Raw genomic sequence first — 27199 nt, 5'->3', positions numbered from 1 at the left:
CAGGAGATGTTGAGGCAGGACCTGCTCCTAGCTGGATCGAAGATTAAAGAGAATCACCCTGCTTCCCCCAACTCCATTTTCCCAGCTATAAAATGAGGACACTGTGCTGTGTGATCTTGCTATCTCTTTCTATTCTAAAGTGATGGGATTTTTTTTTTTTAACATCACTATCACAGAGCCTCATTTTTCTTATCTGTAAAAATGGGAAGAATGCCTACCTCACAAGGTGACTTTGAGGATTTAAAGATAACAATTGAGTGCCTTTTCCTATACAAATCTACTTGTTTCCTGAATTCAGTTATTAAGAGTTTATAGAATGAATTCAGATAGTGAAGGGGATAGCCCTGTTTGAATCTATTTGAGTTCACTGTTTCATATAGCAAGGGGTGAGTTTTGGATAGTGAAAGTTTATATGTTTTTAGTGCCTGGATATCTATGCAGACACCTTGCATATAGCCCGTACTCAATAAGGATTTATCCTGGTCTCCTTGACCTTGAGGATAAAGACAGCTGTGTTTAGCTTTGCACCCTTAGCTTACAGCACAGTATCTAATCGCCAGCAATGTCTGTCCGTGTTCATGGCCTCAGGCTCATGGGACCCTGCTGAGACTTGGGTCAGCTAAGCAAAATGTACTTAACAATAGGTATGCCCTATAGAGTTGGAGTAATGAGTGGTAAGAGATTAGGAATACTGAAACTGATGGGCGAATGTAGGTGAAACTAGCTTCTTCCACATGTGCAGAGAAGTTAGTTGAATCTCTGCTAGACAGGGTAAAACTTTTGTGTTTATAGAAAAGAATTATTTTATCTATTTTATTTTATTATTGTTATTTATATAAAAGCTACTAGCCCAACGTCAGGCCCCTGGTAACTTCTTAAATATTGAATTCCTTGTCACCTTCTGAGGGCATGCAATCACAAGCATATTTTAGTCAAATCTATTATACTGGGTCTCTAATCAATAATTTTTTATTAAGATTTTGCCATTCATCTGGTGTACTTCTGCTAAGTGTAATTATAGATACCAAGCCACATTAACACACAGTACAGGTTTTAAAAGAGAAAAATCTTTATTCCCATCACTTTCTTTTACAAATAATAAGAATGGTTTAAAAAAATAGTGTGAGTTATGGGTGTTAAATATCTAAACTATCAACCTGTATTTATTCAGGTTATAAACTAACTTATAAACTATCAACCAGTATTTATTCATCATTTTATATGCTAAATATATCCTTTAATTCTGTGTGTGTGTGTGTGTGTGTGTGTGTATGTCTGTGTATGCTTTTATAGGCGTTACTGGAAGAACAGAGATAACCCATGTGGAGTAACAGTATGGAAATATCCTGAAACTCCTTCAGAGTCTAAATAAACTGACTGGATTGGAGTTTCACAAGCAAGGAACCTGGTCCATGGGCAATTTGCTGCAGGTAAGTGAGAGGTATAATTTACTCTGTTAGAATCCCTCAAAGATTCATTGGCTGTGGGGCTGTTAATTGCATTTCAGATGATTATAATGTTCATTTGGTACAGCTGACAGCTTCTCTTCCCTCCCAAACGTACACATGTGGATGCCAACATATGGCTAAATATCTGGTCATTTTATCTTGCTCATTTGGGCTTCAGTCAGTTACAAAAGGAGGAAGCAGGAGGAAAAAAGTACCCACCCCATAAAACTTTTACTAGCTGTGCTTTCTGTGGAGGGGCGGGAGTCAGACTCGCTGTTCATGGAGCAGATGTTCCTCCAAAGTGCCTGGGAGTTGAAAGAGTGGCAGATTGGGCTGCCCAGGATTCAGAATGAAACAAGCAGACAACTGGCGATGCCCCCCACCTTCTCTTTTGAAAAGGGGGGCAGCCGTGAGGTCATTAATATGGAACAAAGTGTTTGGGAAAGGTAGCAGGCTTTTTATTCTTCCTTTGAAAACCCGGTGAGATTGGAATGCTGGATGTGGTCACAGCATGAAAATAGTTGCTGTTGGGCTGATGGGAAAGTTGAACTTGTCTAAATGAACCAGTGGGGAGGCGTGAAAGTCCAAGTGACTCCTACAAGTGGCAGTTTGTGAGCTGGGGCGTGCGTTGTGGCATCTCCTTCTGCTTCCTGTCGGACCATCAATGGTCAAGGCTACGTGAGACTAGAAGTAAGAGCTGTCTAGCTCTGTTAAATGGAAATAATAGGTTCATTCACCTGTGGTGTTTCACTGTGTTGAGGAGAAAAATAAAAGATCAAAGCCTGAATCTCTATCTGTGGCAAGAGAGATATTTGTACTTGCCATTTTAATTGACAAATATTGACTCGAATCATTCATGCTGTTTTAAGGGGGAAAGAAGAAATGGTTGTAAGAACCTGAGATCACAGTTGAAGGAGGAATTGTTCATACATTTTCCTGTTAATATTTAGTCTTCGTAGGTTGCATATATAACAGCTATATGTCCTAAAGTCATAACTCAAAAGCTTCCTGGAACACAATTTTTCTTTCTTGCATCAACTCCATCACATTATGGAGACTAAGCCAATAGAAGACATGCTCTCTGTCTCTAAAGAGACCGCTCTGTTTTGAGAGTCATGTAAGAACACAGATATGGAGATGTTTTGTAGTGTGGAAAGTGCTTGCTAAAGATGAGGAGGTAATGGTAAGAGTAAGTATTGTAGAGGAATGTGAACCAATAAAGAAAGGATTTGAGCTCTTTTTTGTTTTTAAGATTTTACTTATTTGTTTGAGAAAGAAATAGAGAGCAAGTGCATGAGCAAGGGGGGCAGAGGGACAAGCAATCGTGTAGTCTGTTGCAAGGCTTAATCCCAGGACCCTGAGATCACAACCTGAGCCGAAGTCAGATGCCTAACAGACTGAGCCATCCAGGTACCCTGTGGAGCTCTTTTCTTTTTTTCTTTTTTAAAGTGTATGTGATTGTCCCATTTCTTTGTCTTTAATCTTGGTCCTTCTATCTGTTCAGAAAGGGGGATGCTGTTTCCTTTCTTTTTTTCTTTCTTTCTTTTTTAAGATTTTATTTATTTGACAGAGAGCGAGACAATGAAGGGAGAACATAAGCAGGGGGAGGGGCATGGAAGAGGGAGAAGCAGTTTTCTCACTGAGCAGGGAGCCCGATCCTGGGGTCCATCCCAGGACCCTGGAATTATGACCTGAGCAGAAGGCAGACTCTTAACAACTGAGCCACCCAGGCACCCCTGGGATGCTATTTTCTTTTAGTTAATATCGTTTGTTTATGGGGAAGAAAGACCTGTGTAAGTGAAAAGAGAATTATCTGGTAACATACATGGGCCAGAACTGAATCATAACTTGAAAACAAGGTGGGGAAAAGGCAGCGCTAGAATGTTCTCCTATTTTTGTTCTGTTCTCAAAAACAGAACACTTATCTCTCTGCAGCTCTACTTCTCCCTGAACTCCTATCCACCTCCTGCTTTTGATTGTTTTTCCTGGCACCATGTTTGCCTATCTCATAATTTTGCCTTGCATGTACTCTCTCATTGCCTTTCTCGCTACTTTCCCTTTATTTGGCTTCAAACCCTGCCACGGATAGCCTACATCTGTTAGGCTGCACTCGGGAAACAGAAACTGTACCAGTTATTTTAACAGACACATTTTTTTTTTAATTTTTTCAATTTATTTATTTTCAGAAAAACAGTATTCATTATTTTTTCACCACACCCAGTGCTCCATGCAATCCGTGCCCTCTATAATACCCACCACCTGGTACCCCAGTCTCCCACACCCCCACCACTTCAAACCCCTCAGATTGTTTTTCAGAGTCCATAGTCTCTCATTGTTCATCTCCCCTTCCAATTTCCCTCAACTCCCTTCTCCTCTCCATCTCCCCATGTCCTCCACGCTATTTGTTATGCTCCACAAATAAGTGAAACCATATAATTGACTCTCTCTGCTTGACTTATTTCACTCAGCATAATCTCTTCCAGTCCCGTCCATGTTGCTACAAAAGTTGGGTATTCATCCTTTCTGATGGAGGCATAATACTCCATAGTGTATATGGACCACATCTTCCTTATCCATTCATCCGTTAAAGGGCATCTTGGTTCTTTCCATAGTTTGGTGACCATGGCCATTGCTGCTATAAACATTGGGGTACAGATGGCCCTTCTTTTCATGACATCTGTATCTTTGGAGTAAATACCCAGGAGTGCAATTGCAGGGTCATAGGGAAGTTCCACACATTTTAAGAATTATTAACCCGATACTGGAGAACTGGAAAGGCAAAATGTGGTATTGAGGAATCACAGAAGTAGTCACTACTATATTTGTTGCCCTGGTTTCAGGGACAGCAGGCAAGAGTTTGGGATGATTAGAAGTTGGAATACTGAAGAATGGATTTTGTACAGCTGGACTTCAGGAGTCTTGGGTGGCGGTGTTGCTTTAGAAGTTTAGGGGGTGGGGAGGACTCACATTGTTGAGATTTGTGTCTCTAACAAGGATTATACCAGCTGGCTGTTGCTAGTGCCCCAGGAGCTCAGATTGGGGACCATATGGAGCTGGGACTCCAGAATATTGCGAGGGATCACTTCCAGCAAATACTGTAGACTGAGAAACTAGAAGGGAGCCCACAGATGGGACCAGGTGGCAAAGGGGATATACTCTGCGGCGACCCAAGCCCCACCTCTCAAAACAAAATAGAGGAAGATGCATTTGATTGAAACGTAGTCATTTAATAATGACCATAATAAAAAAAAAATTGGCGCAGGGCTATGCTGGACAGGTTTCCTTAAAATCAACTAAGGGCATTTCTGTGATTACCATATAGTCCAGAGGCAAAATATGTGGATGTGATGTTATTGATGATTGAATTTTTAATGGTTTCATTGTGAAACAGCATACATTAATGTGTAATTTTAAGAAATGACATTGGAGGTATTCCATGTACCTTGTTCCACTTTCCCCCTAGTGATAATTATCTTACAAAATTATAGGACAACAACTAGGATATCAAATTAGTACAGTCACAAGACAGAGCATTTCTATCATCACAAGGGGCCCTTCTCTTGTTCTTTTATAGCCACACCCACTTCATCCCCATCCCCCAATATTTGTCCTAAGCAACTTGCAACTACTGATCTTTCAGTTTCTATCATTTACTCATTACAAGAATGTTGTATAAATGGAATCATTTGGAATTGGCTTTTTTTTTTTTTAAGATTTTATTTATTTGTTTGACACAGAGGGAGAGAAATCACAAGTAGGCAGAGAGGCAGGCAGAGAGAGAGGGGAAAGCAGGCTCTCCGCTGAGCAAAGAGCCCGATGTGGGACTCAATCCCAGGACCCTGAGATCATGACCTGAGCCGAAGGCAGAGGCTTAACCCACTGAGCCACCCAGGTGCCCCTGGAATTGGCTTTTTTTAAGCAATGTAATTCTCAGGAGGTTTACCTAAGTTATTGTACGTAGTAATTCTTTTTTTTTTTTTTTCAACTAAGTACTATTTCTGGGAAGGATATACAATAGTGTGTTTAAGCAGTTGTTTCCAGTTTGGAGCTGTTATAAATACATTTGCTACAAAAATGAATGTACAGATTTTTGTGTGAAGATAGGATTTCATTTCATTTCCCAAAAGTGAACTGCTTGATTATGTGACAGTTGCATATTTAGAATTTTTTTTCCCTAGCTCTATTGTAATATAACTGACATACAACATTGTATAAGTTTAAGGTTTACAAACGGATGATTTGGGACAAGTGTATACTATGAACTGTTTACTTCTATAAGGTTAGTTAACAACATGCTATGTTTGAAATAATTGCCATTTTGTGGTGGTGGTGGTGAGAACATTTTAGATCTATTCTCTCAGCTATCCAAAACAGTATCGTTAACTATAGTCATCCTGTTGTACCTGAGCTCTCCAAACCTTATTCATCTTGTAACAAAGTTTATACGTTTGGAGCAATGCCTCCTTATAACTTCCCACAACCCTTGGTGATAACCAATCTCCTATTTGTTTTATGAGTTCAGTGTTTTTCGATCATACAGTATTTGTCTTTCTCTATCTGACTTATTTTACTTAGCATAATGCCCTCAAGGTCTACCCATTTTATCACAAATAGCAGAATTTTTTATGACTAATATTTCATATATATGTATCTATATAGTTATATATGTTACTTATATATAATATGAAAAAAATTATAACATTTTCTTTATCCATCTATTGATTGACCCTTAAGTTGTTATCATGTCTTGGTTATTGTGACTAATGCTGCACTGAAGATGGGAGTGCAGACATTCAAGATACTTTCATTTTCTTTAGATAATATATCCAGAGGTGGAATTACTGGATCATATGGTAGTTCTGTTTTTAATTTTGGGGGGCATCTGTATACTGCTTTCTACAGTGGCTGCACCAATTTATACTCCCATCATTGGTCCCCCGGGGTTTCCCTTTTCTCCTTATCCTTGCCAACACTTTTAGCTATACATTTTTTGTTTGTTTCTTTGTTTTTTCAGGTTTTATTTTTTAAATAATGCAAGTATGAGGAGATCTCTCATTGTGGTTTTGATTTGCAACAGGAAAGCTAGAAAAAGATGCTCTCAACCAGGAAAGGAAGGACAGAGTGAGGAGTGAGTTACCCCAACCTTTTGGGACACTGCATAAAGGACTTACTGGGATGTGACCCCATCCAGAAACTGGCAAAGCTAACATGTATGGGGGTACCTAGGAACAAATATTTATGGCAGGGGCCCCAGGATCAGCCATGCAGTGGGAGGAACAGTGGTTTTAGTGACGTACTCTGCAGAAGACTTCATCAGCTTTTGCCACTAAGGAAACGAGACTCAGACAGCCTATGAATTTCAGTGGATTTAGCCCCACAGGTTTTCGTGTTTGCAGATGCCAGCTGTTCTGAGTTCTTCCCTGTTCCTGCCCACAGCATCCCTAGGCTGGGAGCCCCTGAGTCCCAAATGGTAGCCAGTCCTGTGCTTTGTGGCTGTGCAAATACATAATGCCAGTCTAGTCCCATTTGTTGATTTTTGCCTTTGTTGCTTGTGCTTTTGGTGTCATATCCACCCCCCCCAAAAAAATGTTGCCAAGACCAATGTCAAAGAGCTTTTCCCTAATTATGTCATTGTGTCTTTATTTTCATTTCCCTAAAAACTAGTGATGCTTAAAATCGTTTTTTTGTGTTTATTTACTGTATGCATTTCCTCTTCAGGGAAATATCTGTTCATGTTTCTTATCCATTTTCTAATTGAATTGTTTGTTTGTTTTTAAGTCATGTATTTTTTTGAGAGAGAACATGAGGAGGGGGAGGGGGAAAGAGAGGCAGAGGAGGAAGCCGACTCCCTGCCGATCAGGGAGACCAACACAGGGCTCAATCCCAGAACCCTGAGATCATGACCTGAGCAGAAGGCAGATGCTTAACCAACTGAGTCACCCCAGGCACCCCAGTATTTTAACTCTTGAGTTTTGAGAACTTCATTTTTTTTCTTTTTTGTATATTCTTGGTACTAAGCTTTGTCAGATAAATAGTTTGCAAATGTTCTCTCCCATTTTTTAACTTGAGTTTTCACCCTCTAATAGGCATTCACAGAACAAAAGTTTTGAATTTTCATGATGTCCAGTTTTCCAGTTTTCCCCTTCATGGATCATGCTGTTAGTGTCCAGTCTAAGAATTCTTTGCCTACCCTCAGGTCCCAAAGGTTTCCTCTCATGTTTTTGTTTTTTTCCAAAAAGTTTTGTATTCTTATTTATTGTATGTAAGTACATAATCCGGTTGGAGCTAAGTTTTGTATAGGAGGCGAGACTTCAGTCAGATTTAACTTGATTGCCCATGGATGTGGACTTGCTCCTTTTCGAGTGGGTATCTATGGGTCGTCTCCTTCATTTCATTTGAAAACCTCCTGGTTTTTGGTGTAATGACTAATTTGCACTCGAAATGCGGACATTGGGGACATTATATTATGGGACTCTATATCTCATTCAGAACTTCTGTATTAGCTGGCTCCTTCTGAAAGGTAGAGTTCACACAAGGGTGGAACAGAATTCATATTCCTTAATTGGCCTTTGTTGACACGTGAGTGGATTGGGGCTTTTCATTACTTCCGGGCAACAGTTTCAGCTCTCCCACTAGATGCCCATTGATACTTCCGCTGGTATAGGAGTGCATGTAACCTCTACCCACTTGACCACCACTGACAACATGGGCCGAAGAGTGGCCTCATGCATGGCTGCTGGGTGGAGGTGAAAGTCATGACTGTCCCCATGGCCAATTCTGATACTACTGCGGCATGTCAGAAGGTCCCCTTGTTACTGTTAGGTGGAGACAGTAGTCTGGGGGGTCTCTATGTCATTCCGACTGACAATGCAAGGGATACAGGGTGCCTTGTTGCTGCCTGGCAAGGATAAACATTCTGGTGTCCTACCTGGCCTTCTCTGGTATCACCTTAGTGGGGAGTTTGGGGGACATTTCATAGCTTGGTGAAGATGAAAATCTAGGTCCACACTTGGATTTTGCTGGCCTGAGAGGGGATAGAGCTACGAGTCTTTTCTGTGATGTTCAGCTGGATGAGAGTCTTGTCTCACGGTTTTCTTTCTTGCTAAGTCATGTTTTCTTTGTCTTTTGAATAGAGAGAGCAGGACTTTGTTGTTTCCTTTTTTTTTTTTTTTTTTTTTTTTTTTCTGGACCTGTCAGTTTTTCTGGGTCTCTGGTCTCTTCTACCTTAAATCTGGGATATATGAGGCAAAAGGAAAACCCAAGACCTCTCACCACTGTGTCCTCACTTGGATCTAAGTTTCAGAGATTGTCTGTCTCTTGATCTCCACCTTTCAAGGTCTTCTTACGTTTTTCTTTCTTTTCTTCTTCTTTTATATAATGTCCAGAGTTTTTGGTGTACTCGATGGGGTGAATAGGAAAAGGAAAATCTACTCTACATCCTGAAAGTGGTAGTCCCTTGGAAGCATTTTTGAAGATACTGCGATGGATCTATTTACATGACTAAATTTTAAAATATAATCAAGGCAGAACAAGCAAACAAGAAAACAAAACAAAAATCCAACTCTTCACCAAATCCATTCCCCTGTATTTGGGCAGGAATACCTGCAAAAGATACCTTATAGAGATGATGGCTTCACATAGTAGGGACTTAAGGATAATTACGGAATGAAGGAATATTTGCTAAATGAATTAAATTAACAACTTTTCTCCTACCTGTTAGAGAATATGCTAGGCACTAAGTAGGATAGGTAGGTCCCATACTACATACATGTCATATCATTGAGACCTAACTATCAAGTTATATAAAAACCATCCCCAGTGCTAAAATAGAAAGACTAACATAACTACAATATGTGTTCAGAAGTTGTCTTTCATCTCCTTAGAGTAAGGCAGTGTCTTGTTCATCTTTGCTGCTAGTGCCTGGTGCTACACATTACTCATCATACATGACTTGCCCTAGAAGTTTAGCAGAGGGAGGGAGCATGCTTTGAGATGCTAGGAAGTAATCTGTCTCATATTCTCAATATGCAATAATCTCTGCAGAAAAGGAGTTCTGTAGCATTTCTAGATAATGTAGTCCCACATTTCACATTTCTTTAGCCAGTCAGGGAATTCTTAATGTCAATCCTTGTCCTATGAATGAACCCAGGTACTTATTGTTGTAGCCTTGGTGGAAGCAGAGGAAAGATAAGCACCTTTCTTCACACATACACTTTAAAATATTTAAGATCAGTTACCCCTCTATTTGTATTTTATGATACATGCTTTGAGCCCAAATAGCAACTGTGGTAACCTGGTGTTTTGCAATAGATGTAGACCGGTGGTCTCTGAGTCAAGTGTCAATGCCACCCATCCCATTATACATAAGAAAAAAATAACTACAAAGAAAAATAAAAAATAGCAACATGTGATACCAAAATAATTTAACATCACTGCCCTTTAAGATAGGCATTAATTCTGTCCTTAAACATATAGCCCAAGAAGGTGCTCTGAATTTCATGGATTGGTTATAAAAAGTCTTTCAGGGTAGGTATCACATAGACAATGGCTTTCCAGTTTCCTAAGGAAAGGACTTTATCCACAAATACAAAAAGAACCTTGACAGAAAGCATGAAGTACCACCAGCAAATAGTTTAGCACTCTGCTCTTGGACTAGTGGACGCTAGAGGCTTAGAGAGAGTGCAAGAACTCTGATGCTTTAAGAATCTTGATGCACCAGAAACAGACCATGCTTCATGCAAAGCAAAGGGCTTGCGGCAAAAGCTGAGGAGTTTACTGATTGACTACAGTTGAAAAGCGAACTTTGCAACCTACATCATAAAACACTTACTTAGAGGACATCAGCTTTGATTTTGTGTATTGATAAGGCAGGAGTGTACTTAGGGGGGTTTCTAAATAATGAATATTTACAGAATCCATTTTTTTAAAAAGCATCCTGGTTTTTGTTTGGTTGTTTTCATCTTAAAAAGCTTGCTCTTGAGGTGAAAAGCTTCCCATGAGTGCCTACTGCTATAAAATAAATAGGAAGAGTGTAATATGAAGTATGGTGAGTTCTACTTGATACAGTTTTCAGTAAGGAGTAAGCCTATTAAAATAAAGAGACTATATTTATATTTGGTATTCTTATTTCATGGAAATAAAACTGATTTCCTCTTCACTTTACTATCTCCTCTATACAGAAAATTAGACTGAGAACAAGAATTTGGAAATTTATGGCAGAATTTTATCTGTCCTTTAAACTTCGTAGCTTCCACTAATTGAAATGATCAGAATATTATACAGTACTCAGCCTGGAAGATAATCCATATTAACAGAAAAATACCCTATTCTGTGGGTTTTAATGTTTACAAAGATTATTAGGTTTTAAAACTTTGTCATGCCTGGAGTAATTATTTCCTTTTAAATATGGTTTTATTATATTCAGAATTAAAATGTTATTTAAAATATATCTTGGTATTATTAAAAACAAAACTACTTTTATTCTTAGAAACTTTCAAACAAAGTAATGAAATAATAATCACTTTGTTAAGGAAGAAAGATTCTGTGATAGAACCTATTTAAATGTTGTAGTTTTTTCTTCTTCTTCTTTCTTTAAGACCACAAAAGTAAAGATTTGGCTCATCTCTGTCTCTCTAGATCTTTGGAAGCTTCACGCCTTGAAGAAATATATTACATCTTTTTTTTTTTAAAGGACTTATCATAATCAAGGCAGTAGTTTATGGGAAAAGACAAACCTAAAAAGTCCTATTTCAAAATCTTGCTTCCCAAACTAGAGTAAAACAAGAGAGGATAGGATTAAAAGGAATTTGAGTTGTAAGAAATGGCAGGAAGCTGAGAGCCCATAAGCAATTCTTTAATAAAATATTCATTTTTATTTTCAAAGTTAAGGTCAAAACATAAAAGCTAATAAAGAAATTAAAGACATCGAAAAGTATGAGTAAAAGAGTGGCAGGCACCTTTTATTGCCATCCTCCTAAATATGATTTGCAGAAAAAATTTGCAGTTTTCCTGTAGTTTTTTACATGCTAAATCATGTAAGACAAGATTTAGCCATTTTTTCTGAGCCACCTTCACATGACCTAGTTGAAAGCTGAGAGGTGATAGGTAGACAATGCAGAGAACACAATCAGAGAGATTGCATCTTCTTGCCACATTCCAGAAGTTTCCAGGTATATGTGAAACACCTTTTGAAGGAAGAATTGGTCCATGTCTCTGAAGCCTCCTATCCTGTCTGTCCCACTAGGTGAAATGATCACATTATTGGCAGGACCTTGATTTTCTCAGGTTTTTTCTTCCCCCAATGACAAATAGGCTTAATAACATGAGAATCCCCTATGCTTGATTTATTATATTTTACATCTTTAAAGCTCCATATTCATGTTGCAAACACAATGAAATATCTCTGCAGTAAAGTAAAATGCTTCACAGCGCACATTGACTGTTCAAGAAACCAAACCATAAACCAGAAATTTCAAGGCAGTAAAACAATTTTTGAGGCAACCATTCTATTCAACTGAATGGTATGCATCTATTTCAGAGAGCAGCTCCTAAATTCAATGCCTTGTACAGAGAAGGTACAGCAATAACAAATTTTTGAATGAATGGTTGTTTATTTCATACATTTGGAAATAACAAGGTAGAATCAATAGTGTGCTGGAAAACCAGCTCTCTGAAGAAAAACAAAAACAAACAAACAAACAAACAAAAAAACACAAAAGCTCTGGTTTCTGGTGTTTTCCCGTTTCTGTGGTGTAAATACTCCCTCTATGGCCTATTTCCAAGAACCAATGTGATGTCACTGAACACAGAGGAGGAAAGAGATATTCTGCACAGAATATTCTCTTGCAAACTGGTACAAACTAGCTCCAAGATTCTGCTGGTAAGTTACTTGGCTTGTTTTCATGTGATTTGGCAAAAGAAAATCATAGCACCAGATTTCCTTTGGTTAATTAGCTGACATGGTATTGACAAAAACTGGAGGATTCCTTTTTTTTTTTTCCTTTCCTTTTCTGTTTTTTTTTTTTTTTTTTTTCTCGGTAATGATAACAAAGTGTTACTTTTTTTCTAGTGGGTTACCTGCAGGAAGTAGGTTGTAAGAATGCCTCCCCAGGAGTGTGTGTGCTTTTGATAGCAAATAAAAACCAGTGAAGTCCTTGTGAATTTTCCTGAAGTTGAAAAGAAATCTCTTTAACAAGGGCCACCTACTTTGGGCCTGGGAGCTGTTCAGCAGGCCTTGAAGATCCTTATTCTTAGCCACTACAAGCTCAGCAACTGGATATGAAAGCCCTAGGCACAGCACTCTTTTAGCAACATGGTATATTAAGTCTTAAAATTTATAAAATCCTTCCAATCCCCAGGATGCCCAACTACTTTTGAACTCAAGAAATTTAGTACATGGATGTATTATAAAAAATCTTGAAGATAGTTTAACTACAGTTGAAACAATCACTCATTATAGAACTTCTATGGACCAAACCCTGTGCTGCCCATTTTTACACACACACACACACACACATTTGTATTTATATAAAATTTATATATTAAACATAAAAATAATAAATATAAATACATATATTTTTACTTAGTTCATGTGCCTTTACACTTTGTGGTAAAAATAGAAATTCTTCCACTTTATGAAGAGTGAAAATGGCATCCCACAGGTTATTAAAAATAATATTTTAATAACAATGACAGTCATCATCTGTTTCATATCTACTATGTCATAGGCATTTCATATTTACCATTTTAATCAGTATTCTTCATGCTATTTATGCTCTATAGATGAGGTAAATGAAGCTGATACTGAGAAAAAGTTATGCATGAGATCAAGGGGTATTAAGTTAGGAAGAGTTGAATCATCACAAGTCCATATTTCTCTAAATCCATTGTTTGCCTTGTATTAATTCAGTCATCCCACAAGTGTTTATTGAGTACCCACTGTGATTCAGGCACTGTTCTTGGCTTTGGGGATACAATAAAAAGCAAACACAAATTCCAGCTCTTCTTGATCCACATTTTCGTCAGCAGAGACAGTCAACAAAGAAAGAAGTATAATAAAAATACTATTAAACAAGTATTATGCCAGATGGTGGTAGGCTCTATAGAAAACTATAAAGGAGGGGAGGAACAAATTATACTGGTGTGGGAGTGCCTGGCCATTTTAAATGGAGAATCAAGGGAACGCATCACAAAGGAAGTAAGCAAAACCCAAAGGAGGTGAGAGACGGAAGCATGCAGATATCTGGGAGCACAGATGCTCAGGTGGAGGAAATGAGGGGAGAGGCCAGGAAGTGAGAGCATGCGTAGTGCATTTGGGGAACACCAAAGGCTACAGAACAGTGAAGCAGAGCAAGGGAGGGAGAAGGGATGGAACTGGGGTACTGCAAGTGGGGTCTGTGGGTTAGGATGCTAGATTCCTCTGGCTTCTGTGGGGAGTATAGACTGAAGAGTGAGGAGTGGAGTGAGTGAGTGAGTGAGGAGAGAAGAAGAGAGAACGATTAGTAGGCTGTTGCAAAACTCATGCGAAAGATGATCGTTTCTTACAGCATGACGACAGAGGCACACGTGGTAAGAATTGGTTGGATTCTGAGTATGGCTGGAGGATATATAATTTTTGAGATGCTTCAAGGTAGGATGGGAAAGAGCAAAAGTAAGAATAATGCTAAAGTTTTTGGATGGGATAAATGGAAGTTTCAGTTTTCATTTATTGAAAATGGGCAGGGCCTTGGAAAGGGAGATTTGGGGTAGAAGATGAGCTAGTCTTAAATATGGTAAGTTTAAAATGGAGGGGAATGCAAGAATAAAATAATATCTAACTTCAAAGTATAATTATTAGTTTTATTAAGTTAATGTATATGAGAAGACTATAAATGTTGGTTAGCTCTTTTTTCTTCATCCTAGTCTCAGTAGGGTAGTATAATTGTGTCAAGACTAAGATTTAGAGAGTGGCTATAATAGAATCAGTAGACCATGGGTAACTTATTTCATATACAGAGGAACAGGGTTTCTTTGTTTTTGTTTTTGTTGTTTTGTTTTGTTTGTTTTTGTTTTGTTTTGTTTTTACTTTGGCTTAAAATCTCAGAACAGGCTGGTGTGTGCTTGCGGGTACAGAGTTTCTCAGGCTAGAAGGAAGACTCAAGACAGAAGAAGATAGCATGGGGTTGGCCCTGTTGAAGTCATTTCCAAACATCTGGAGTTGTTAAGAAATTAAATGGAAGAATCTGGCAGCCTGCAGGAGAAAATAACACCAGGTATGAGCCATGCCGCTCTGGGTCAGCAGCTAACATCAGGTGCAGAGTTAAGGAAGTTCTACCTCAGACACAGTGTGACGTTGTCACCTGAAGATAGAAGAGGGTCATAAGAAGAAGATGGTGTGTCAGAGCAACATTCTCAGTGTGCTCACTGCCAGATGGAAGTTGTTATACAACCTCTTGACCAAGATGAGAGTGAGTGGACATTTCCTAAGGCAAGGCTTCCAAGAGGTTCTTAGAAACACCATTGGGCATCTTCATGAAACAAATGAATTTTTGATTCAGAGAAAATTAGAAAGTATCTCCTCTACCCATTAATGAGACCTAATTTTTCACGCATTGGTTGGAGATGCCAAAGGTTATTCCTGTTGTATGTCATAGAGGACAGCCATTTCTCCAAGCAACCCTGGTGTGGTAGATGGTGACCTGGCCATCTGGAGGCATGAGGGACCCCTGTGGGAATCTTGGTAGTTAAATCCCAATGTCACTTTTCCATGCTGAGCCATTATATGCTCCTTATATGCTCCTTATATGCCATTCTGTGGTTTTCTTACACTTTAGAGATTTAGTTGGTTTTACTTTACTTTCTGAGATGTTGTTACCTATGTCTTTATCCTCATAATTCATCTTAAGATGGTAAAGTTTTCCTGACTCTAATTTTACTTACTCTTTCTGTAAAAAGGATTTAGTGCTCTTGTCTGAACTTCCCTTAGCCATAAGCCATATTCCTTAGGCTGAGTGTCTTGGGCCCCTGCTATTAGTCTATCCTAGATACTTCCTTTCACACAACGCATAGAGACATGCTGGCAGCTGGCTGTTGAAATAGATGTCTTGTGGAAGAGTACCTCCTTCACTTTACTAACACACCCTAGTTGAGTAGTGACTACCAGGTGTTGTTTACTCTGTTTTATCTAGAGGCAGGGTCACCCTAGGCCCTACCAGGTTGCCCCATGGTCTAAGGGGTCCATGTTTTGCTGCTAATCCATGCTGAGGCACAGCAGATAAGGCACACTCTCCTTTTCTCACATCTGCTTTTTACTCATTTATGGCCCCTTGTCTCTATTTCTGCTTTCAGATATCAGCCTTTTCCTCAATATCTGGGGCAAATATCTTCCTAATGAAGCAACTCCGGATGTCCCCCTGTGGAATATGTGCTCCCTGGATTGTCACTGCGTTCTTGTAGACATGTCTTATAGCATCTTATATGTACTTCTTTATGTGTGTGTGTATGTTCTTCCCTTACTACTTGAAGATTAGCTCCTTCCTTACAGCCTGAACAATAAGCATCACTTAGCTCTCCAAAGCCTGGGAATCCCTAGGGCAGCTGAGAAATTTAATGAGACCCATAGGCTGGGAGTCTGGGATGTATTAGGAAAGGCTTAAGAAAAATCTCCCTGTAGACAACTAGCTTTAATTATAATTGAGATTTAAATTCATTTCAGTAACATACATTCACTTAGGGTACTAGAGCTCAAGGTTGCGAATGTTATCGTAGATTACCAGGATGAAACAGGCAAGAGAAGAAAGGGCTGGTAAATATTAGCAGGCCATTAAAGCCATAAGTTTGATTTATTTTATTATTATGCTATTTGGATGAGTTGGGGTGTTGGGACTCTTTTTGCAAGACTGCCTTAGGACTTGAGGAAAAGTCTATGAGCCAAAGACTAAACCTTTCAACTTGTAGCAACTTGATAACATCTTATAATTAGCCATGGACTCCCTTCCCCTTTTAAAAAGTTACCTATTTAAAAAAATAAAAAATAAAAAATTATTGAGAATGAGATCAGATGAATCAAAAGAAATAGAATCCACATTTTGTTGCTAGCCATAAACATAAAAACAAAGCACTTATCTCTAAAGCAAACTCTGTCCAAATGCTGGTATAAACATCCTGTTTTTCAGACTTAATGGGAATGTTGTGTTTAACTCCACATATACAGTGCTAAGACTTAACTATTTGACTCAGGTGGTTTTTCACAGATCAGTTGAGAAAGCAACATACTTATTTAATAAAATCCAGAAGCCCTGAAAACAACTTTCTTTAATCTGTAGTAAACTGAAATAAATAAATATATATATATATGAATTTGCAGTATCTTCAATCAAGCTCCTTTCAGCATAAGACATAAACACAACTTCAGCGGCCCTTAGGTTGAAACCACTAAGAATGAAGAATCATTATGGAAATTACACTCAGTTTGTACTGCTTTCCTGCAATTCCCCATCCTTTATTATTAGTAAGCCTTGCTTTATTCTGAAAACTTCCACTTCATACTAACACTGCTATTGACCGTGAAATCCAGAAAAAAGAAGAAGGAGAAGAAGAAGAGGCCAGGGAGGGAAAGGGGGAGGGGGAAGGGAAGGAAGGGAGGGGGAGGGGGGAGGAGGAGGAAGGGGAGGAGGAGGAGGAGAAGAAAAAGTCAACTGTGAGAAACAGAAGGTTTTCAAAGCACGCTATGACCCAGCAAAATACTCTCCCCACATTGTATACAGAAAGGAATACAGGAACGTACATTCACAGGTGTCATTATTTACCCAAGTTTATAGCCAGTTCATTTAGTCAATGAAATGGGCTTTTAATTTATTCATGTCTCTATTTATTTAGTTAGTTTTTATAACTTCATTGATTTTTCTGCCTACGAAACACTGTTATAAAGTCAAAATCAAAATTAAAAATTAAAATTAATAATTAAGATTTAAATTTAAAATTAAAAATCAAAACTAAATTTCCCCATAACTCTGTATTCCCCAAAGAACATCCGTTATTTATCTCTTCCCTCTCCCCATTTTGTAGTAGAGGTAACTGGATCTCAGAACTGTGACTTGACTAAGACATTATTTAAATCAAAGCTTTTTACTGTAAAACCCATGATTGGGGTGTGTGTGTGTGTGTGTGTGTGTGTGTTTATTCCTTTTGCATTCTATAAACATTTCATATTCAGTGGGAAAAGATAACTTTATCTTCTTCAGCACAAATATATTCTTTGGACCTGATCATTTATTCTTTTGTTTATCCACATATTCATTCTACCACTTATTGAATAATAAATATTAGTGAGGCTTAAATAAATATTAGAGAAATAAATGACTTAGGAAGAGGAGAAAAGAGATAAAGTGGTTGAGAAAGAGGAGCAAAGTCACCTCAACAAAGAGAAAGGGGTTGCATTTCGATTAGAAAAGAAAAAGCTGAGTCTGGATTAAAACAGATTTCCATTCTAAACACTGTGCTCTTAAGAACTGCACAACGTGCTTCCTACCTCTGATGAGCTTGTTTAATCAATATGTTTCCCTGGAAGTTTCCATTACTGAAGTATCTTCATTGCTGAGACCCTCCAGTGTTACAACCCACTGGAGGGTGAAGTCAACACTGGCTAGATACACGTTATCCGGAGTGTTCCATTCAGAGATAAATAAGATAAAATCCCTGACTTTGTGATGACCAAGTCCAGTAATGGGAACCCCTCCATGCACTTGTCTTGAGGTTTTATAACAGCTTCCTCAGATTATATAAGAGTTACAGGCACACTCATACTGTTGGGTCTGCTCTCAGTCATATGTAAGGTTACATCTCAAATACAGACTGTCTTCCTGTCTATGACCCCATTTCTGTGTTCCACCGCTGCCTTCCTTTCATCTTCATTCCTCATAGCTTGAACTAATTCTGGTTCCTCCGAAATGTAGACCTACAGGTGCCGGTAGAAAGAGAAGAAAGGAAAGCATTGGAAGCATCAGGAAACAGTCTCATTAGTCTCCTTTCTTCTTGACCCAGAAATGTTTCAGAACTTTGGTTGAGTTCCCTGGATGGCACATGGTTTTCTGAATTATTTTGAATGTGTGCTTTTTGATATGTTCGTTTTACCAATTTAAGAATATGGGGAGCCTGGGTGGCTCAGTGGGTTAAGCCGCTGCCTTCGGCTCAGGTCATGATCTCAGGGTCCTGGGATCGAGTCCCGCATCGGGCTCTCTGCTCAGCAGGGAGCCTGCTTCCTCCTCTCTCTCTCTGCCTCTCTGCCTACTTGTTTGTGATCTCTCTCTGTCAAATGAATAAAATAAATTCTTAAAAAAAAAAAAAAAAAAAAAGAATATGTCACCAGTCTGAGCGATCACAAAATATTTCACTTTGGAGTCTGAGCCAAGCCTTTTCAAAAATGAATACCTAATATTGAATTCATCCTCCAATACATAGCTGTATTTTCCTTGACTACAAATCCACTTAACAAATATTTTTCAAGAGGCATAAGGTGGTAGAGATAATTAAAAGTAATTAAAATTAGAAGCTCTGGGGTACAGATCTAGAGCCGTCACTTACTAACTGTGTAACTTTGGCCAAGTCACTTAGCTTCTTTGAACCTCAATTTGCCTTTTGATAAAATGATGTCAATCATATCTCCCTCAAGCGATTGTCATGAACATTAAATAAAACAATATTTGAGGGATACCTGCATGGTTCAGTCGGCTAAGTGTCTGAATCTTGGTTTCAGCTCAGGTCATGATCTCAGGGTCATAAGATTGAGCCCCACATCAGGCTCCTTGCTCAGTGTGTGGAGTCTGCTTGAGATTCTTTCCCTTTCCCTCTCCCACCTGCTCTGCTCTACCCATTCTCATTCTTTCTCACAAATAGATACATAAATAAAATCTTTACAAAAATATTTAGTAACAGGTATGGTTAGTAGTTTTGGGTTAAGTACCAGTTGTAAATTAATATAATAAGATATCACATTCTATATTTGCCAATAAGCTCATTATAGGGCTCCCAAAACTCAAAGAAATTATTTTGGGGGGCAAATATGCTTTACCTGGATGACATAATTGGCAAGCAATGCAAGACCAATGTGGTCAAGTGATTCCATGCTAGTTAAATTCAGATCCCAGACGATAGTTCTGAAATGCTATTCCAAGTGGATATTTTTCTTACTCTACTTTACCAATGGTACATGGTTATAGTCTTTTTTTTTAGTTATGTTCAGTTAGCCAACATATAGTACATCATTAGTTTTTGATGTCATGATCAGTGATTCATTAGTTGCATATAACACCCAGGGCTCATCATAACAAGTGCCTTCCTTAATACCCGTCACACAGTTGATCCATCCCACCACCCCCTTCTGTAACCCTCAGTTTATTTCCCAGAGTCCAGAGTCTCTCATGCTTTGTCTCCCTCTCTGATTTTTTTTTTTGAAGATTATTTATTTATTTGTCAGAGAAAGAGAGAGAGAGAGAGAAAGCAAAAGCAGAGGGGAGCTGTGGGCAGAGGAAGAAGCAGGCTCCCTGCTGAGCAAGGAGGCCCATGCAGGACTGGATCCCCTGGGATTATGACCTGAGCCAAAGGCTGAAACGAAACTGACTGAGCCCACCTAGACATCCCTCCCTCTCTGATTTCTTAGTGTAATAATCCTACAATCCATTTTGTGTTAAGAAAAAGTCGGGATGGATAGACGGGGGAGAGAAAGAGGAGTCTAAAATGAAGCCTTCCGAACGCAAATAACTCAAGTGGTATTAGGGGAAAGTGCAGCAGAACAAAAGTTCCCAGGGTAAAGCTGTTGCCTTTCCCATTTTGCAGCCATATGTCTGTCACAATATTGAGCTGTCACATACTGAGATTGCTAGTGTGACATCTTCATCAGTTTCCACGGACTCCAGCCAAAAACAACTCCAGCAATTGCAAGGGCACCGCCTTCGCTCCGCCCACCTTCTCCCCGGCAGCTTCAGAAAATCTGTGTTCTGTGCGCTGGACACATCTCCAGAGTGATTTCACTGTTGTGGGCATCAGCCAACGTTTGGCACACACAAAAAAACCCAATCAGCTTCATCTCCATTTTTAACTGTGCTAAGATCCCGGAAAAGAGCATCAGATAGGCAGAAGATAGAGTCCAGCTCAGTTCACAGAGTGAAAACCAATGCTGCTTTCTCCCTGCAGCAGAAGTACACATCAGGCATTCAGGAGATGGATTAGGGAAGTCAGAAAACTCTCCCATTATTCTCTAGAGAAAGCATAGTAAATTCTTTTCTCTCCTTTTAAATGGCTTATATTTATTTTTTTATATCATTATTATTTCACATAGAGACATTACTCACAGAAATGGAATTTCTTTTAAATTTCTCTGTTTCAAGATGCACAGAAACTGTGCCCCCAAGGAAAATAAGCGTATTCATGAGTGGGCTATGAAAGTATAAAGCACATTTTATATCATAAAAATCTCTGTCTCTTACAAAGTAAAGTAACTTGGAATTGTGGGAGGCTGTTGGGAATGTTAAGATTATGGATGCTTTGGTCATTGTAGCCAGAGCTCATTTTAGATTTTGAAAGGCAAGCAGCCAAAGAACTGAGTTTGGTTGTATTTTGGTGAGAGTAATAATTGGAGGCTCTGCTTGTAGTTTAATACATTGAAATATTGTTATACAGCAGCTCTGAAGCTCAGAAATCCCAGTTTCACCACTTGTGTATTGTGTGATCAGAGACAATTGCTTTAACCTTTCCAAGATTTAGTGTTCTGAACTAGCATAATCATCATTAGGAACGGGGTGGTAATGCGAAAACATACTTGTTACAGCATTGTTCTGACTGCATAAAGCAACTCTATGAAATGTTTAGCTCGATGCTTGCGATATAATAATGTCATGATGAGCAGTAGTTAGTGGCAAAAGTGGCAGTAATAGGAACGTGACTATGAGTAAAACAAATACTAAAAGCAAGGAGAAAGGGGCACCTGGGTGGCTCAGTTGGCTGAAAGCAAGGTGATGTATGAAAGTTCTGGATCTCCACATCATATCTGATCTTAGTGGGATTCTCCCACCATTGTGATTCTTATACTTCTCCTTCTTGGAAAAATGTTCATGAGATTTTCTTACCTATGGTTTTGACTTTGTCCAAATGTAAGTACTTTCATAAGAATGCATCATAAAATTCAAAAAGTCTACATCCAGAGGTTAAAAAAAAAGTACAATGAAACCTTGTCTCAAAATCATACATTTTGGTAAAATCATACATATTGGTGATTTCAGTATTGAAAAAAATTCTAGAGGGGATACCTAATTTGTTATCTGGTATATTCGCATCAATTATACTAACTACAGTTATAAATATGCGCCACATGTATATTTATCTATCTCTATGGATGGTCATAGAGACTTTATCTCTAAAGAAACCAATGAAGATGTTTGTATAAAATAGAATTAAAAGTAGAAGTGCCATACTATTAACCTCTAAAATCAAACTGCTGTGAGCAGTGACGATTCAGCTGACAGGGAAATGATCAATGAGGTCAATACCATTCCATTTTTATGTGGGTGAGAAATCTGTACTCTGTCAAATCTCTGTATTCAGTATTCTCAATTGGAGATGTAGTGACACAGGTGGGGGACTTAACAAGTAAGTGTGTATGACTGAGAGTGAGTCTGTTTCTGTCACTAGCAAGTATAGTTCCTGAAGTGCATGTCTTTGGTGTCTAACATTCTCTTCCTTTATGTAAGTTTCTCCAGCAAAGAGAAATGTAGGTTACTTTCTCCTTCATTTGGGGAAAACAAGCATAGAATTACGTAGGGAATGTGGAAAAGTGCCTGCCTTGTAAAAGCCACACTAAATGAAAAATCCAGCCTGAGCAATTATGGTATATTTGGTCAAGGACATCAGAATCTCTTTCTATAAACACTTGGTGGGAATGTTCACAAAATAGTATTTGTGAGGAAAGGGAATAGCTACCAAAAGCAATTTATTATCAAGAAAGTAAATGATCAGCTGTCAATAACAATGTTTAAATGACTATTACAAGCACCACACCAAAATCAGAACTGATTTTCACAGTCTTATAAGAATGTATTTTCTAAAGTTAACAATCAAGGGCAAAGATGGTTTTATAATAATTTGCTAAAAGGTATCTTACAACTTAGTCAAAAAATGAGAATTCAGATTTTTTTTGTTTGCTTGCATTCTTACCATAATAGGCCAAAGTTTTAGATAACAAGTGTAATAAAAGTGGAATTTCAAAAAAAGAGGTGGAATTTCATATCAATTGAGAAAAAACATGTTTTTCTACTTCATATGAACACACTTAAGTATAAGAAAATTAACCATTGCATTAAAGACTTAAATTTTCAGCCTCCATCAGATTGATGGAAGCATCTCAGTTTCTTCCAAAAATCCCCTAACTTCTGATTAAAGTGAGATTTTTTTTTTCTTAACTAGAGATCTGGAAAATAGCAATAAAAATATATCAGCTTTGCAAAGACTTCTGAAATTGTAAGGTGTCTTTCCTACTAGTTAGATCCATAATGTGTTGCTGAAAGTATGTGAAGCCAATACTTGACAATTTGCATTAACATGTTTGCAAATATTGACTAGCAATATCACTCTGAGTTGGGTGGTATCATTAACCCTAATTTATACGTATAAAAAAAATCAACTCTGCTAAAGTGATTTTCCTGTGAGTCTTATATATTTAAAAAAAGAAGAAGAAGAAGAAGAAGAAGAAGAAAGAAAGAAAGAAAGAAAAGAAAGAAAGAAAGAAAGAAAGAAGAAAGAAAGAAAGAAAGAAAGAAAGAAAGAAAGAAAGAAAGAAAGAAAAGAAAAGAAAAGAAAAGAAAAGAAAAAGCTGAGTTAGGTTTTAATCTCTGGTCTTTTTTATTCCATGTCCTATCGTCTTTCCTAATATCACACAGTGACTTTTACATGGTTATGGTAAAACTAGCCCTCAGTTAAAAGTCACTTTCAATTTTAAAATCTTGCATTTATGATTTTCAAGTGTCATTATGTCCATTGACATATTTGATACTCAAATCATCTTCGTTAGGTTTGGAAACTCTTTTGTATATGTCAAAAAATTAAGATATAATAAGACAACAAATAGCTCCTAGTAACCAATTTGGGACATCGCTATGAAGAATGTGACTCTATGTCCAATGCTGATTCTGTGAAATGAAATAAAACCAACATCTTTTGTAGGAAGAATACTTGACTATAGGGACGAAATCCTAGAAAAGAATTTGAATTTAGAGAAATATTTCTTCCTGTTTGAGTTTCTTAGCATCTAAGGGCTCAACTGGAAGAACAGGGCCAGAGAAGAAATTGTATTCTCTTGACTATATGTTCTCCCCAAGGAGGTAATCATGGGCGGACTAATCAATCATAAACACCAAAGGGGCAGACTTGATGCACCGTCTGGAAGGAGGTCTCAGTATCAGAGTGCAATTTCCTCTCTAGGCAAATGCAGCCCATAATATATTTTAACCCTGCACAGCTTAGCCTGAATACTATTCTCTAATATGAAACCCTTTAAAACTTATATTTTACAGGGGTGCCCAGGTGGCTCATTGGGTTAAACTTCTTACTTCAGCTCATGTTATGATCTCAGGGTCCTGGGATCGAGCCTCGCACGGGGCTCTCTGCTCAGCAGGGAGCCTGCTTCCCCCCAACCCCTCTCTCTGCCTGCCTCTCTGCCTCTTTGTGATCTCTGTCTGTCAAATAAATAAGTGTAATCTTTAAAAAAAATTTCTATTTTACAAAATGAGACATACTTAAGATTCACTTCATTCCAAAGTCAGACACTCAATTTTCAGTGCTTGATAAATGCATACTGAAGACATTCAGCTGTGGACTTCCATAATTTCCAGTTTTGAAAATCACAGTCTATGTCTTAATATTAAGCTATTTACTCTGACTTATTTCATTAATGATGTCTATCTCTCTGTCTTCCTCCTCACTACCATCTCAAGGGAAACACGCCTTGCTTTTTTTTTTTTTTACTTTGTACTTTACCAACTTTATTAAATAAAGAGCATTGCTAGCTTTCATTTTCTTATATACAGTATTAAACTATGTCTTCCTATATGCATTTTGTGTGTGTGTACAAAGGATAGGTGAAAAGTGAACTTTAAAAAAAAATTCAACCTTCAGTACAGAGACCTAATAAGAACTTGGCATACTTTTAAGTACTTATCATTTTAAGCTTGACATTTTGTGTTATTGTAGGTATTCTTCATAAGATCAAATGCAATCCTGGGGCACCTGGATGGCTCAGTGGGTTAAGCCCCTGCCTTCAGCTCAGGTCATGATCTTAGGGTCCTGGGATCGAGTCCCACATCAGGCTCTCTGCTCGGCGGGGAATCTGCTTCCTCCTCTCTCTCCCTCTGCTTGCCTCTCTGCCTTGTGATCTCTCTCTGTCAAATAAATAAAATCTTAAAAAAAAAATGTAATCCTAAATGTGATGTTTACATTTGGTCAGTAATTTGCTGACCTTTCTTAGAACATGGCAAAAGAAAGCGGTAGAGTTGATAGGTTAAAAACAAACAAACAAACAAAAACTGTGAATTACATGTAGGATGTAGTAGAGTGTCAGACCTCAGAGGCTTAAATGAAACCAGGGAAGATATGGAATTGATAAAGGAGGGCAAACTATTCTTCTCACATGAAGAAGAAATTAGAAGAAACTACATCTAGTTTGTCTTTTGTGAATTGGGGGGATTTATCCCTCATGCTTCTGTGGCTTCTTTTTTTTTTTTTTTTTTTCTTTGAATTAGGCTCCATGTCCAGTGTAGAGCCCAACATGGGCCTTGAACTCATGACCCTGAGCTCAAGACCTGACCTGACCTGAGATCAGGAGTCAGACACTTAACCAACTAAGCCACCCGGGCACCCCCGATGTGGCTCTTAAATGGAGAGGACCTGCACTGGGTTCGGGTAGAAAGAATAAGTCCTGAGAATTGCTATGATTTAAACAGAATGATTTTTATACCTATAAGAAACAAGAGGAAGATTAGAAACAAGAGAAAGGATTAGTGTATGTGGAGTTGGATGGTGCAGACTATGTGCGGAACTTCACAAGAGCTGGGCAAATGCATTAGGAGCCAATTCTTAGAATTTTATTCTTGTATGGTACTTGATGCATGGTGTGGTGACTGGGGAACATGATAAAGGGATTGCACAGTGATGGCAGGGAAGAGAATCCATCCATCTATCTTTTTTTTTAATTTTTAGGTTTTTTATTGGCATATAATGTCTTATTAGCCCCAGGGGTGTAGGTCTATGAATCGTCAGGTTTATACACTTCATAGTACATACCTTCCCCAATGTCCATAACCCCACCACCCTCTCCCTACCCTGCCCCCGGCAACCCTCAGTTTGTTTTGTGAGATTAAGAGTCTCTGATGGTTTGTCTCCCTCTCCATCCCATCTTGTTTCATTTATTCTTTTCCTAACCCTCAAACTCCCCACATTGCCTCTCCACTTCCTCATATCAGGGAGGTCATATGATAATTGTCTTTCTCTGATTGACTTATTTCACTCAGCAGAATACCCTCTAGTTCCATCCATGTCATCGCAAATGGCAAGATTTCATTTCTTTTGATGGCTGCATAGTATTCCATTGTGGGGAGATACACACACACACACACACACACACACACACACACACACCCCACTCTTCTTTATCCATTCATCCGTTGATGGACATCTAGATTCTTTCCATAATTTGGCTATTGTGGACTTTGCTGCTATGAACATTTGGGTGCACATGCCCCTTCGGATCACTACATTTGTATCTTTAGGGTAAATACCCAGTAGTGTGATTGTTGGGTCGTAGGGTAGCTCCATTTTCAACTTTCTGAGGAACCTCCATGCTGTTCCATCCATCTATTAATTGAGTCATCGAAGGTTTGTGTCAAGCATAGTTAGAAGTCGTGGAGAAAAAACATTAATAAAACTTTTCATGGGGCTTACCTTTGAGCAGGTGTAGATAGAAATAAATAAGATAAATCAAAGAAACAGTATTTTGAAGGCAGTGCTGAACTAAAAAGCAAAGCAGGGAAGGAATGTAGGGAGTATCTCTGTGTGGCAGTGTCACTGAGAAGATGACATTTGAATAAAGACAAGGCAAAGGTGAGGAAGTAAGGCATGAAGATATCTGGAAAAGGAGCATTCCAGCAGAGGGAGCAACACTTTTGAAGAACAGAAGGGGACTGCTGGGTGTGAAGTCACAGCATGAGCAAAGTAGAGTCTATCAGAAGATGAGTTCAGAGAGGCTGTGAGAATGGCAAAAGGTGGAGAGGAATAGACCATATAAGGTCTTGCACTCCACTGAAAAATACTTACCACTTTGATTCTAAGTGAAAAATAAAACCATTGGGTAATTTTGAGCAGAGGACAGAAGTAATCCATCTTCTGATTTAATAGGATCACTTTGGCTGCTCTTGTGAGATAAGACAGGGTAAGAGAAAATAGAAGAATTAAGAATACTACTTAGGAGAATGCTGAGATAATCCACAAAAAGACGATGAGTTTGGGTAAGGTTGGTTATAGTGAAGGAGGAAGAGTGGTCATGGTCAGAATAGTTTTTAAAGGTAGAAATGACTGGACTTAATTTACAGAGTAGCAAGTCATGTTAACTATTTGGAGTACGATGTGTGAGGAAATTAGGCAAATACCCGCAATTTTCTGGTAGTAAATTATATGGTATACCATGGCTCAGACTATTATGGAGTACTTAGAAGGAACACACTACAGCAAAACTT

General features: G+C 38.4%; 1 protein-coding gene across 4 annotated transcripts in view; it reads left to right on the top strand.

Moving 5' to 3' along the window:
- LRRC4C (leucine rich repeat containing 4C) overlaps positions 1–27199 on the top strand; it is a 1206407-nt gene that overhangs the window by 717523 nt on the left and 461685 nt on the right. For 3 of the 4 annotated variants that reach the window (XM_032357772.1, XM_032357771.1, XM_032357769.1), the window contains one exon: positions 1294–1430. The exons of the other annotated variant lie outside the window; for it this stretch is intronic. The gene's annotated coding sequence lies outside the window, so the exon portion shown is untranslated. The remainder of the gene's footprint in view (positions 1–1293; positions 1431–27199) is intronic. 4 annotated transcript variants of the gene reach the window in all.

The sequence above is a fragment of the Mustela erminea genome, chromosome 9, assembly GCF_009829155.1.
Source record: "Mustela erminea isolate mMusErm1 chromosome 9, mMusErm1.Pri, whole genome shotgun sequence".
Classification (NCBI taxonomy): Eukaryota; Metazoa; Chordata; class Mammalia; order Carnivora; family Mustelidae; genus Mustela; species Mustela erminea.
This window is presented reverse-complemented; position numbering and strand designations above follow the sequence as displayed.